Here is a 12,454-nt window from a genome sequence, read left to right on the forward strand (position 1 = left end):
GGTAACAACCATGATTTCATCACAGAGGCTAATGAACTTGAGAATTCTATGAAATCACCCAAGCATAGAAAGCCTATTTTCCAAGGTTCCTTTTTCTTAGTTCAAAGCCACAAAAATTGGAACATGATGGAATTTGACTTCCAGCCCACATTTGCCTTGCATCTAAATAATTATGAGTTATAAATCAAGCTAACAAATGGTTAAATAAAACATGTTCTATTCTCCTACTTGGACAAATATACCATAGTAATGGCCTACAAGGCCAAGGTTGAATTTAGAATTCTCAGATTCCTTGGTGTTCTGTACAGGAATGTGGAGAGAGAGGGAAAGCTGGCCTCCAGCCCTGGACCAATCTCTTTCCCTTTCACCCCAACCCTATTCCTCACATGAGGGGCCTTGCATCCCCCTGTGGACTCCCTAAGCAAGATTCAAGCTCTGTCCAGACATGCTCACTCCCTTCAGGAAGCAGTACCTTGGATATCCTTTGGGGCAGCACAGCCTGCTCTTTGAAGATAGACCCAGGGAAAAGGCCACGCAGGCTCAGGGCCATTTTGGACAGGGTTCTGAGTACCTAGATTATGATCTAGAAGAGACGGTGCAAGTTCTAGGTAGGAAGGAGTACAGTCAGAGGAAGGCCAGAGAGGCACCTTCGGAAGCTCAGGATCCAGACAGGGGCCTCCTTGCCCAAGTCAACTGCTCAACCCAATGGTGCATCATGTCCTCTCAGCCCACCTTTCATTTCAGTCTCAGCCACAGTGGACGGTTCCACGGAAGCACGGGTTTTCCTTGTGCTGCCAGCATCCTATCTCAAGCTCAAGCTCAACTTTCTGCCCCGGGGCCCTCTCCAACATTGTAGGAGATTGCCACACACAAACGCAGCTCAGAAAATACCTTGAAGTTAACAGCCTCAGAGGAAGCCTCAACTAATAGAGGGCAGGAGCAGGTGAGCAAATGCTCAAGCCTCACGTTTTGGGGGGGTAGATAGTTCTGGACAGCTTTCCATGAGCTTCTTTTGAGACCCTGGTAGAAACCAGCCCACTGTTGCCAGCAGCAACCTCAATAGCACACCCTGATCTTGGCTTTTCTTCCTTCCCTGCCTCTCTCTCCCTTCCTGGAATCACTTCCCAAATAAACCACCCACACCCCAGGCCTTCCCTCAGGCTCTGCTTTTAGGGGTATGCAAAAGAAGAAAGGACAAACCCAGGAAGTAGAAGGAACAGCGCCTTCCAAGAAGGACCCCATCATCAGCACAGTCTCACCGGAGTCCTCCATCAGCAAGCTTTTAAGAGCTTTTCTTAAGGTGCAAGTATTCTCCACACGTTTACAGTATAACCTAAACTCCTATTCAAGAGGTTTTTGGTTTTGTTTTGTTTTGTTCTTTGAAGTAGTGGTCCCTTTGCTCTTCCCTCTATTTTAGTGTCTAAATTCCCTTCATGAAGCCTCGTTCTCATGGATAAATTTACCGAATGGCCTGCGGCCTGTTGAGAGACAGGTTGCAGGAAGCTTCTTACGGAAAATGCACAAGGAAGAGAAGCAGACCAGAAGCACAAAGCTGTTGCTAATCTGGACATCAAAGATTACAATGAACAAGAGAAAGTGCAAATAGCCCCCTACAGCTGACCACTGGGCTGAGGACTGCCCATACCAGATTTTCCTGGACACTCCCCATTTCAAATTTTTCACATGAGATTCATAAACACGTTCCTCTGCTCAGACCGCTGCCCGGATTTAAGCTTCAGAAAATGGTGTCACAGACATCCACAGCCATGGCCAGGCCAGGGGCTGCTTTCTGTCACCTGGGCACCTTGTCCGGACCTGAAGCCGTAGGCTTGGCCTCCTGTGGGGCACATGCAGCCCAGTTCCTGGATGCCTGTGGGAAGGAGCTCTTTGACAAGGCCAACAAACACTACTTCTTACACAGCCTGGACTGTTAGGGGTGCCCCATTGCAGAAAGCCTCTGAGTCAGGTTACTACCAGCCTCTGGAACCACCTTATTCTGCACCAGCTTTTACTACCCGGCTCTGAGTGGAGGCCCCAGAGCCCAGACTGTGGTCCCTGTGGGAAGGAGCCTGCTACTCTTGGGCTAGCTTGCCTTGGCTCCTTGTGTTTAATTCCTGGCTAATTTTTTGAGAGTTGGAGCAGGAGGGGATTAAAAGAGAAACGCTAATTTAAAAAAAAGAAAAAATAAGTTCAGTATACAATGAGAGGTCTCATTATGGTCATTGGCTCTTCTTCCCCCTACCCTGATCTGCTCTGGGGCTTCAGCCACCCTGACCTGAAGGTGAACCTGACCATCTTTAAAACACTTAAACACACTTTAAAAACCAAAAATGAAGTGGGCGGCAGAGAGAGGATCAACGGGGGAAACCATCAATCTTAGAGCTGGAAGGAACCTTAGACTAAGCCCTCACTTGTGGCAGATGAGACTCTGCCATAGGATTATGCCTAAGATAATCACTGCGCTTGTCTATAGATATGGGAAAATTAATCCTAAAACCTAAAATGGTTGCATATCACAACCATTTGCTATATAATAATGTTTAAAAGCAAAGGGCTATTTTGTAGTTAAACGGGTGTGGAGGGATCCTACAGGGTGTAAGCTGATGGAGTTATTTCCTTATCTGTGCTGACCCCCAGTGGTGGAGGTAAGAAGGCACACCCAGGAGGGGGCGCTGGCATTAGTGCATCCAGGCAACAGACATTTACAGAAGAGAACAGATAATTACCCGTCATTATAATCAATGCCACAATAACCTTGTAGGTTTGGTCTTCCTCTCCAGAAATTAGAATATCACCCCTATAGTTATGAATAAAGACTTTTTATGTACAAGCACTTGAAAATCACATTTTAACCTCCAGATAGAAGGCCATGGAAAAATGTTTTAAAAGTTCCAAGAATTATTGAGCAAACATTTATTTAAATGCACCATGGGGGGGCAGGCCGGCCCCGTGGCTTAGCGGTTACGTGCGAGTGCTCCGCTGCTGGTGGCCTGGGTTCGGATCCCGGGCGCACACCGACGCACTGCTTCTCCGGCCATGCTGAGGCCGCGTCCCACATACAGCAGCTAGAAGGATGTGCAGCTATGACATACAACTATCTACTGGGGCTTTGGGGGAAAAATAAATAAATAAATAAAATTATAAAAATAAATAAAAAAATAAATGCACCATGGGCCAGGCACTGTTCTAGGTCCTTGGGATAGAAAGACCAATAATACAGGGCCTTTTGCTAGAGGAACTCGTGGTTCTTGCCCTGGAATTAAAGATCATCAAATCATTGCATTCAGTGTGATGTGCACTATAACAGACATTGTAATGATCTTTTCTTTTTCATATTCCCCCTAGACAACAGTGGTTCAACAAAATGTAAATGGAGGAGTACTCTAACATCTTCCCTCCCCTAACATCTAAAACAAACCTTCCATAGCTGCCTCTCCAGGCTCCTCTCTCAAGATGCAAACACCTCGAGAAAGACCATGTCTTGATCAAATCCACTCATCCTTTCCTGAGGTCAGCCTGAGGTCACAGGATGCAACTTTCACCAGATAATTTTGTTCATCTTCCATAAACCTTTAAATCTACTCTGTGAAAGGCTTTGAAGATAAAACAAAACACTTTCCTATTACAGTAGTTCCCCCTTATCCTTGCTTTCACTTTCCATGGTTTCAGTTACTCATGGTCAATTGCCCTCTGAAAATAATGCTAGGTCACAATGCTGAGTCATTCACCTCACTTCATCTCATCACGTAGGCGTTGTACCATCTCACATCATCACAAGAAGAAGGGTGAGTTTAGTGCCATACGATATTTTTGGAGAGAGAGAACCACATTTACAAAACTTTTATTACAGTACACTGTTAGGATGGTTCTATTTTATTATTAGTTATGGTTGTTAATCTCTTACTGTGCCTAATTTATAAGTTAAACTTTATCATAGGTGTGTATGTATAGGAAACCCTACATAGTATATATAGGGTTTGGTACTATCTGCAGTTTCAGGCATCCACAAGGGGTCTTGGAACATATACCCTCCAGATAAGGGAAGACTACTGTATCCACATTTTAAAAAACAGCTATTAACTTCATAACAATTATTTTTTCAATATCAGTGTAGAAGCAACAAATTGGCTTTTTACACTAGTATTATTAACAGCATCAAACATCAGAGACAGCAGAGAAGAAAAAAATAATTGGTAACTATAGGTTTGTCAGAATAACAAAAAAAAAGGCAAACTTTTAAAATATGCCAAATTACAAATTAAATAGAAAATGGTTGGAGGTATGGTAATGAAGAAAAGAAAAAACTTAGCAAGCAGTATTGTGAAAATAAAATAAATATAGTGACCTGAGCTTTGGGCGTCTTTGTATGCAAAACAGAAGATGGAAAAGAGGCAATATGCGTGGATCTGAATACATTAACAAATTTCAGTAAAAAGTACATTGAAATATATTCATCCTTAGTAGATGAACAAAAGGAATAATGCTTTAGATTTGGGCAACTTTGGTTAAAAGGATGGAAGCAATTTTGAGCCATTTGAAAAGAAAGTAATTGAAACTAAATTAGCCAAAGTTTAGGATTAAATTAATTCAATTAGGGTTTAATTAGTAATTTAGGGGGAAATGTTACCTAAATAAGTGACAGCCAAGGAATGACAGACATATTCTAAAATATCAAAAGCTAACAACGTCTTGGTTTAGACAGGTATTACTGAGAAAGGACCAAAAATAATAATTTTTACTTTTTAAGAAAATATTAGACTTTTGGTTAAAGATGACTGAATGAAGTTGGATCACAGGATCTACCTCCCTCAATACCTAATGACATAAACTACCAAAAAGAAACAGCACAATTCCCCTGGAGTAACCAAACACGGAAAGGGGCATAATGTCAGGTAATAACCTTCAGAAAGAGATGATGGCTAATGAAAGAGAAAGAAAACTTTGGAAAGGCTCTGCCAGGTGTCAAACCCACTCTCATCAACAAAATTAGTCCAGAGCCATTAGGCAGTACAGGTGCAGAGTCTAGGACCGCAAAACCATAAGGACCTCCAAGAATGTTTGCTATTGTCTCAAAACAAAACAAAACAAAAAAATTAAAATTAATAAAAATTTCAATGCTGTATTATTAAAATTCCTGCAAGTATTTTTATAGGAAAATTACATTTAATGTGAAATATGTGATCACTTTAATATGTTTGATATGAGAAAGAACAAGAATGTCTCCAAAAATGAGTGTTCAGGACCTACCATAATTCCTAAATGGCTCTTCTAATATGCCCCATATTAAAGAGAAGGGGACTGGGGGAATAGCTTTATCTTGTCATGAAGTGAAAAAAAAATTCCTCTAAAGGTCAGCATTGAGTTCCCTTTTACTTCAGTTATTTTTTTCTGTTAAATTCAAGCAAAATATAACGACTAAAATAAAAAAACTTGCCAGATGGGCTCAACAGTAGAGTGGAAATGACAGAAGATAGAAGCAGTGAACTTAAGAACAGTGAAAAGAAATTACTCCATCTTAACAACAAAGAGAAAACAGATTGGAAAAAAAATAAACAGAGCCTCAGAGACTTGTGGAACATTAACTAAAGTTATAATATTTGTGTCATTGGGTTCCCAGAAGGAGAGAAGAAAGATTGGGGAGCTGAAAAAGTATTTGAAGAAATAATGACTGAAAACTTCCCAAATTTGGTGAAAGACATAAACCTATATATTCATGAAACCAAATGAACCCCAAATCAAAGAAAACCATGCCAAGACACTTCATAATCAAACTTTTGAAAACTAAAGGCAAAGGAAAAATCTTAAAAGCAATCAGAGAAATGATGCGTTACCTATAGAGGAACACCAGTTCAGATAACAGCAGATTATTCGTCTGAAACCATGGACGTCAGCAGGAAATGGCACACCATTTTTCAAGTGCTGAAAGAAAACAATTAGATGATTGTGAATTCTGTGTCCTGAGAAACTATTCTTCAGGAAGGAAAGGGAAATAAAAACATACTCAGATGAAAGAAGGCTTAAGAATTTGTCACTGGCAGACCTACCCTTAAAGAATGGCAAAAGGATGTTCTCCAGATAGAAAGAAAATGATAACCGAAGAAGGCTTGGAACTTCAGAAAGAAGAGAACAATGGAATGGGTAAAAATAGGGCCAAATATAATACACTATTTTCTTCTCATGAGTTTCTGAAATCATATTTGATGGTTGAAGCAAAAATTATGGTGGCATCTGTGTAGTGCTCACTGTAGGTAGAGGAAATACTTGAAACAATTACATTTAAAAAGTAGGGAAGGTAAAAGGACCTAAATGGAAGTAAATTTTCAGTATTTCATTTGACGTAGTTAAACATCAATACCAATAGGCTGTGATGTTATGTACATATATTGTAATACCTACAGCAACCTCAGAAAACTGTACAAAGCAATATATTCAAAAACAATATAAATTAGGGGCTGGCCTGGTGGTGTAGTGGTTAAGTTCGTGGGCTCCATTTTGGCGGCCTCGGGTTCACAGGTTTGGACCCCAGTCTTGGTCCTATGCACCGATTTTCAAGCCATGCTGAGGTGGCGCCCCACATGAAAAGTAGAAGAAGATGGGCATGGATGTTAGCCCACGGCCAACATTCCTCAGCAAAAAGAGGAGGATTGGCAACAGATGTTATCTCAGGGCTAATCTTTCTCACCAAAAACAAGACAAAAACAAAAACAAAAAAGCAAAAAACAGTATAAATTAAACAAGGTGTAATCCTAAAAAAATGATCAAGAAGGTAAGAAAAGAGAAACAGGAATAAAACAGAAAACAAATAATAAAATGGCAGACTGAAGCTCTAACATTTCAAGAATTACTTTAAAGACAAATTGTCTAAAAACACTAATTAAAGAACAGAGATTAGCAGAATAGATTTAAGAAAAAGAAAAGAAAGCATTATCCAACAACAGGCTGTCTACAAGAAACTCACTTCAAACACAACATAGGTAGGTTGAAAGTAAAAGGATGAAAAAAGATGTATCATGCTAACGTTAATAATAAAAACAAGAGTGGCTACATTGATAATAGATAAAGTAGACCTCACAGAAAAAAATTAAAAGGGATAAAGATGGACATTATATAATGATTTTTAAAAGTCTGCCAAGAAGACATAGAGATCCTTAATGTGTATGCACCAAACAATAGAGCTTCAAAATTCAAATAAATGCAAATGTAAAACTTTTTATCAGAATTAGTATTATAATGATTCCATTTATTCAGAATTATTTTAGTCTATCCATCCTCCCATCATCTATCTTTCCATCTTCCTGTTTATCTGTATATGTGCCCAGAGGGGGTGAATGGCATGGTATTTTCCTATATTAATAGTGGTAATTTCTGGGGCCGGGCCAGTGGCACAAGTGGTTAAGTGCACGCACTCTGCTTTGGCGGCCCAGGGTTCGTGGGTTTGGATCCTGGGTGCGCACCGATGCACCGTTTGTCAAGCCGTGCTGTGGTGGCGTCCCATATAAAGTGGAGGAAGATGGGCATGGATGTTAGCTCAGGGCCAATCTTCCTCAGCAAAAAAAAAAAAAGAGGAGGATTGGCATTGGATGTTAGCTCAGGGCTGATCTTCCTCACCAAAAAAAAAAAATAAATAAAAAATAATGGTAATTGCTAACTTGTGGGTTGGGAATGGTTCTTTCCCATCTCCTTTGTCCTTTGCTATATTGGTTGATTTTTTTTAGGTGAGCATTTTTTATAACAATAAAGTCGTAAAAATAAGTAACTAAATTAAGGTAAAATAATCTATAAACTAATGAGCTCAATGTTTAAATTTTTTATTGGTATTCCAAATTGGATTCAAATTAGATTTTGGAATAGTATCTCAGAGACAGCAGAGATGTTCAACTTATGTTAACTCTGCTGTGCCTGTGGTTTAGTTTAAGCAATTTGCTTTGTGAAGGAACAGAAATCCAACCAGAATTTAAATATATATAAATGGTTTTTCATTGATTAAATTAAAATGAGATAGAGTCAACTCCTCATTTGAATAAAGCAGAGCATCCTGATCTGTGTTCTGGGGCACCATGTGTTACAGGTATGTGGAGATACTGATGCCTCACCCATCGGGAACTCTCAGTGGGGTCTGGGGCACTGGAGCCTCTGAGCCATTCACCTCAGGCCACAAACACCACTGTCCATTTACCCCCATTTGTTATAGAAATATTATTTTCTGTGCACGCTATGATGCAAAGAAAAAAAAAGTTGGGGGGAAAGCTGGAAGGTTCATTACACCCTAATGCATAGGTTGTGCTGATAAATGAAGGTGAAGTTTCTTCTGGATTAACTAAGAAACCTCACTAATATTTATGCCAACTTAAAGAACTGATTATTAAGTACAATTAGAATTGCAGAATTGTAGGGGTTATAGGTTATATTTCATAGAACATAGCAATAATCTTAAGTCTATGTATCGAAAGAGACTCCATAGTTAAGTAGAAATTAAAACAAGATGAATTAATATTACTGTGAATGCTTTCAATTTACCAATTTATCAGAACTAGTTTTATGATTCAGGAGATTTCCTACTTTTTTTCAGTAGAAAGAGAAGAGGGAATATTTTATTTTATTTTTATATTCCTTAGATTATTTTTCACTAGAAGCATTCTCAAGGCTAAGCATGGTAGTTCCAAATAGCGTCAAGAGAAGAAAGTAGACTTAAGAAGATTAGATCTTAAAACATGGAAAAGAGCCAAGAACATCTAAGATACTATTAAAGAAGAAAGAGGGACGATGCACCCTGCCAAAGATCAGAACTTTTACGAAGCTACAGCAACTAAGACAGTGTGGTATTGCCACGAAGATAAACAAAGTGACCAATGAAACTGGCCCATGAAGCAGAATAGAGCGCCCGCAAACAGACTCCACAGAGTTAATCTTCAATATGTGATATAAGTGGCACGGCAGATCAGCAAGGAAAGGAGGGACTTTTCAATAAATATAACTAGAAAAAATGGTTAATGATACAGAGAAAAAATGAAATTATATCCACACCTCACTCTGTCTACAAAAATTAATTCCAGATGGATCAAGGGCTTAAATATCAGAAGCAAAACTTTAAACTGTTTAGTAGATCAGGGAAATGCAAATCAAAACTACAATGAGATATCACCTCACTCCCGTCAGAATGGCTATAATTAACAAGACAGGAAACAAGTGTTGGAGAGGATGTGGAGAGAAGAGAACTCTCATACACTGCTGGTGGGAGTGCAAACTGGTGCAGCCACTATGGAAAACAGTATGGAGCTCCCTCAAAAAATTAAGAGTAGAAGTACCATACGATCCAGCTATTCCACTACTGGGTATTTACCCAAAGAACATGAAAACACCAATGCGTAAAGATACATGAACCCCTATGTTCATTGCAGCATTATTCACAATAGCCAAGAATTGGAAGCAACCTAAGTGCCCATCAAGGGACGAATGGATAAGGAAGGTGTGGTATATATACACAATGGAATACTACTCAGCCATAAGAAACAATGAAATTCAGCCATTTGTGACAACATGGATGGACCTTGAGAGTATTATGCTAAGAGAAATAAGTTAGAGGGAGAAAGTCAAATACTGTATGATCTCACTCATAAGTAGAAGATAAAAACAACAACAAACAATCACACAGAGACAGAGATTAGATTGGTGGTTACCCGAGGGGAAGGGGGGAGGGAGGAGGGCAAAAAGGGGTGATTAGGCACATGTGTGTAGTGATGGATTGTAATTAGTCTTTGGGTGGTGAACATGATGTAATCTACACAGAAATCGAAATATAATGATGTACACCTGAAATTTATATAATGTTATAAACCAATGTTACTGCAATAAAAAGAAGAAAAAAAGAAATAAAAAATAAAATGTTTAGTAGAAAATATAGGTGAATGAGATGCAAAAAGACATTTAACCCATAAAAGAAGATTAAAATTTTTAACTATAGCAAAATTAAGAACTTCTTTCATCAAAAAGTGAAAAAACAAACTATAAACTGGAAAAAGATGTTTGCAGCAGACAAGACCTACAAAGGGTTAATATCATATCAACATAGTATAAGAAAAGCCTATGAATTAATACAAAATGACAACACAACAGAAAATTGGCAAAAGACATTAATAGGGATCTCACAGAAGAGGAAACATATGACCAATAAACATGTAAAAATGTGCTCAACCTCAGTCATCAGTCAACTCACATGAACAATGAGGTGTTTCATATCTATTCCATTGGCAAATATTAAGAAGTTTGACAACACCAAATATGGAGAGATTGTGGATCAAAAAAGATCACTTATTATCTGGTGAGAGTTTAAATTAGAATCACCACTTTGGAAAACAATTTGGATTATCTCATGAAGTTGAGCATTGTCATATCTTATGGCAGAGCAATTCGTCTACAATAAATGGTAGGGAAACTTTTGCCCATGTGCATGAAGAAAGAAAAAAATGGCTCACATAGTGCCATTCATAATAGCAAAAATCTGGAAATAAACCAAACGTTCATTGATAGGAGAATGGGTAAGTTAATAGGAGAATGGATAAATAAGCTATACAATTAAAAAAACAGCTAAACAATACGTTGTTTAAGCAATCAGATATGTGCTATAAAACACTTCCTTTTTAAGCAAGGGAATCATAAACATAAATTCAGGTAGTGGTTACCTCTGGGTTGGGGTTGTCAGGGGGAGGGTGTGAAGCAGGGAAAAGGATCAGGGAAGAGCAGTCGTGAGTAGATCTTAGGGTCAGAGTTCTAGTTCTTGGGTTGTGTTGTGGGTTCACAGGTGATCACTATATTATTCAAATACATTCAAATATATTTACATAGAGGCCCAAGCACAGTCAAGGATGAACGATGAGCCAAGGTGTGCTATGAAACAAGGATTATGATTAATCCATTTTGTGTACTTTACGTCATTTTAAAAAGAGAGAAAAGTAAAACAACAGAAAAGAATATTTAACAAATGGAAAATAGGGCTTCTTGTGATTTTCTTATTCTACAATTCTCTTTGTTGCCTCTTTAGCAATGTTTTGTTTTAAATTTGATTCTTCATAAAATTTCTTACCTTTGGTTCTTCAGATTTCTTTTCCAAGCTTATTCTTAAATATTTAGTGCTCACTACTTGTTAATATCCAGGTGAAAAAGTTCAGAATACATTCTTTCAAGGGTTCAGTTTCTGCGATATGTTATAAGTATTAATGTTTCATGTAAACTATTTCCTTTCCAATTGTTACTTCATCTAGAAACAAAGTAGCATTATACTCTACAAGTGTTTGGGTTGATTTTTAATGTAGCCTAGGATTGGATTAAATGCTGCTTTCTAACAACACAGATTCATCAATGGCCTAGCACACTAATCTATCAGTTGTTAGTGTTGATGCAAATAATCAATAACCAATCTATAGATAAGAAAGATAGTTAATGAGCTAACGTGAGGACTAGCCCAGAAGCACTCTCTTCCCCAGGGAAGAAAGCACTCTGGAGAAGCGTGGTTTACAGCATGATTATATACTGTTTCAGAACAAAGAACATACACCAAGCACGATAGAAAGCAATTTTTCTCCAAAGTCACGAGGAGATGTTTTGCTGAAGTTTAGCACATACACAGCAGATCAACTTAACCTTGGTTCTCTGGGAAGATAAAGCTTATCTTCAAAGTACTGGCATTGGTGTCAGAGAAAGGGAGACATTACAACCCTATCTTTAAAGAGTGCCTTCTTTGCTTTGGGAAAATGTTTGGAGCAGAGGTACAATGCATGTTTGGTGGGCCATAAGTCAGGCTACTCTGGGAAAAACAAGTTTTAGGACAAATCAGATTTAAACCAGAATGGCTTCCACACATACCTCAATATGTGAAAACTTATTATTCCTTTTATTATTTTCATATCACCAGTTATCTGTGTATTTTTCCACTGAGTTGGAAAAGGAAAGTACAAACGCTGTGAAGTTAGACTAGTTGTAACACCCAGAACATTTGGGGAGCTTTGTTTTTTTTTTTTTTTATCCTTTGGCTGCTTGACTGTCACACTTTCTTGCATCTCGGTTGTAAGGTACAAGTATGGAGATTTTCCCTTAGTGCCTTCTGGCATATGACAGCAAACTCTCCATTTAGAAGAATTTAAGTATTTCGTATATCAGTGTGACAATTAAAGGAAGAAATTGTCATTGTATCTTTTAGTTCCTGAAGACAAGACCACAATGACAGTAACTAGGTCAAGGCATGGTGTCCAGAGAGGTTGGTTTTCGGGAGCGAATCTCCTTCACCTCCCTGTCATGACTTATTGATCAGACCAGAAAGTTCTGATGGAGCAATGCAGCAAAACAGCAAACATCACGGCGTGTGATCACTGTTGTGTGCTGCTGATACGTGTGAGGGTCACTAGTCCTGTCTTCTTGCTGACAACAGGTAGGTTGAAAAATGTCTCCTTGGAGATTTTCT

General features: G+C 38.6%; 1 pseudogene; it reads left to right on the forward strand.

Moving 5' to 3' along the window:
• The first annotated feature begins 1,766 nt into the window (after positions 1 to 1,766).
• LOC101397251 (transmembrane protein 256 pseudogene) lies at positions 1,767 to 2,111 on the forward strand (annotated as a pseudogene).
• Positions 2,112 to 12,454: the final 10,343 nt, after the last annotated feature.

Source organism: Ceratotherium simum, chromosome 28 (assembly GCF_057802395.1).
Source record: "Ceratotherium simum simum isolate JZ-2026a chromosome 28, ASM5780239v1, whole genome shotgun sequence".
Taxonomy (NCBI): Eukaryota; Metazoa; Chordata; class Mammalia; order Perissodactyla; family Rhinocerotidae; genus Ceratotherium; species Ceratotherium simum.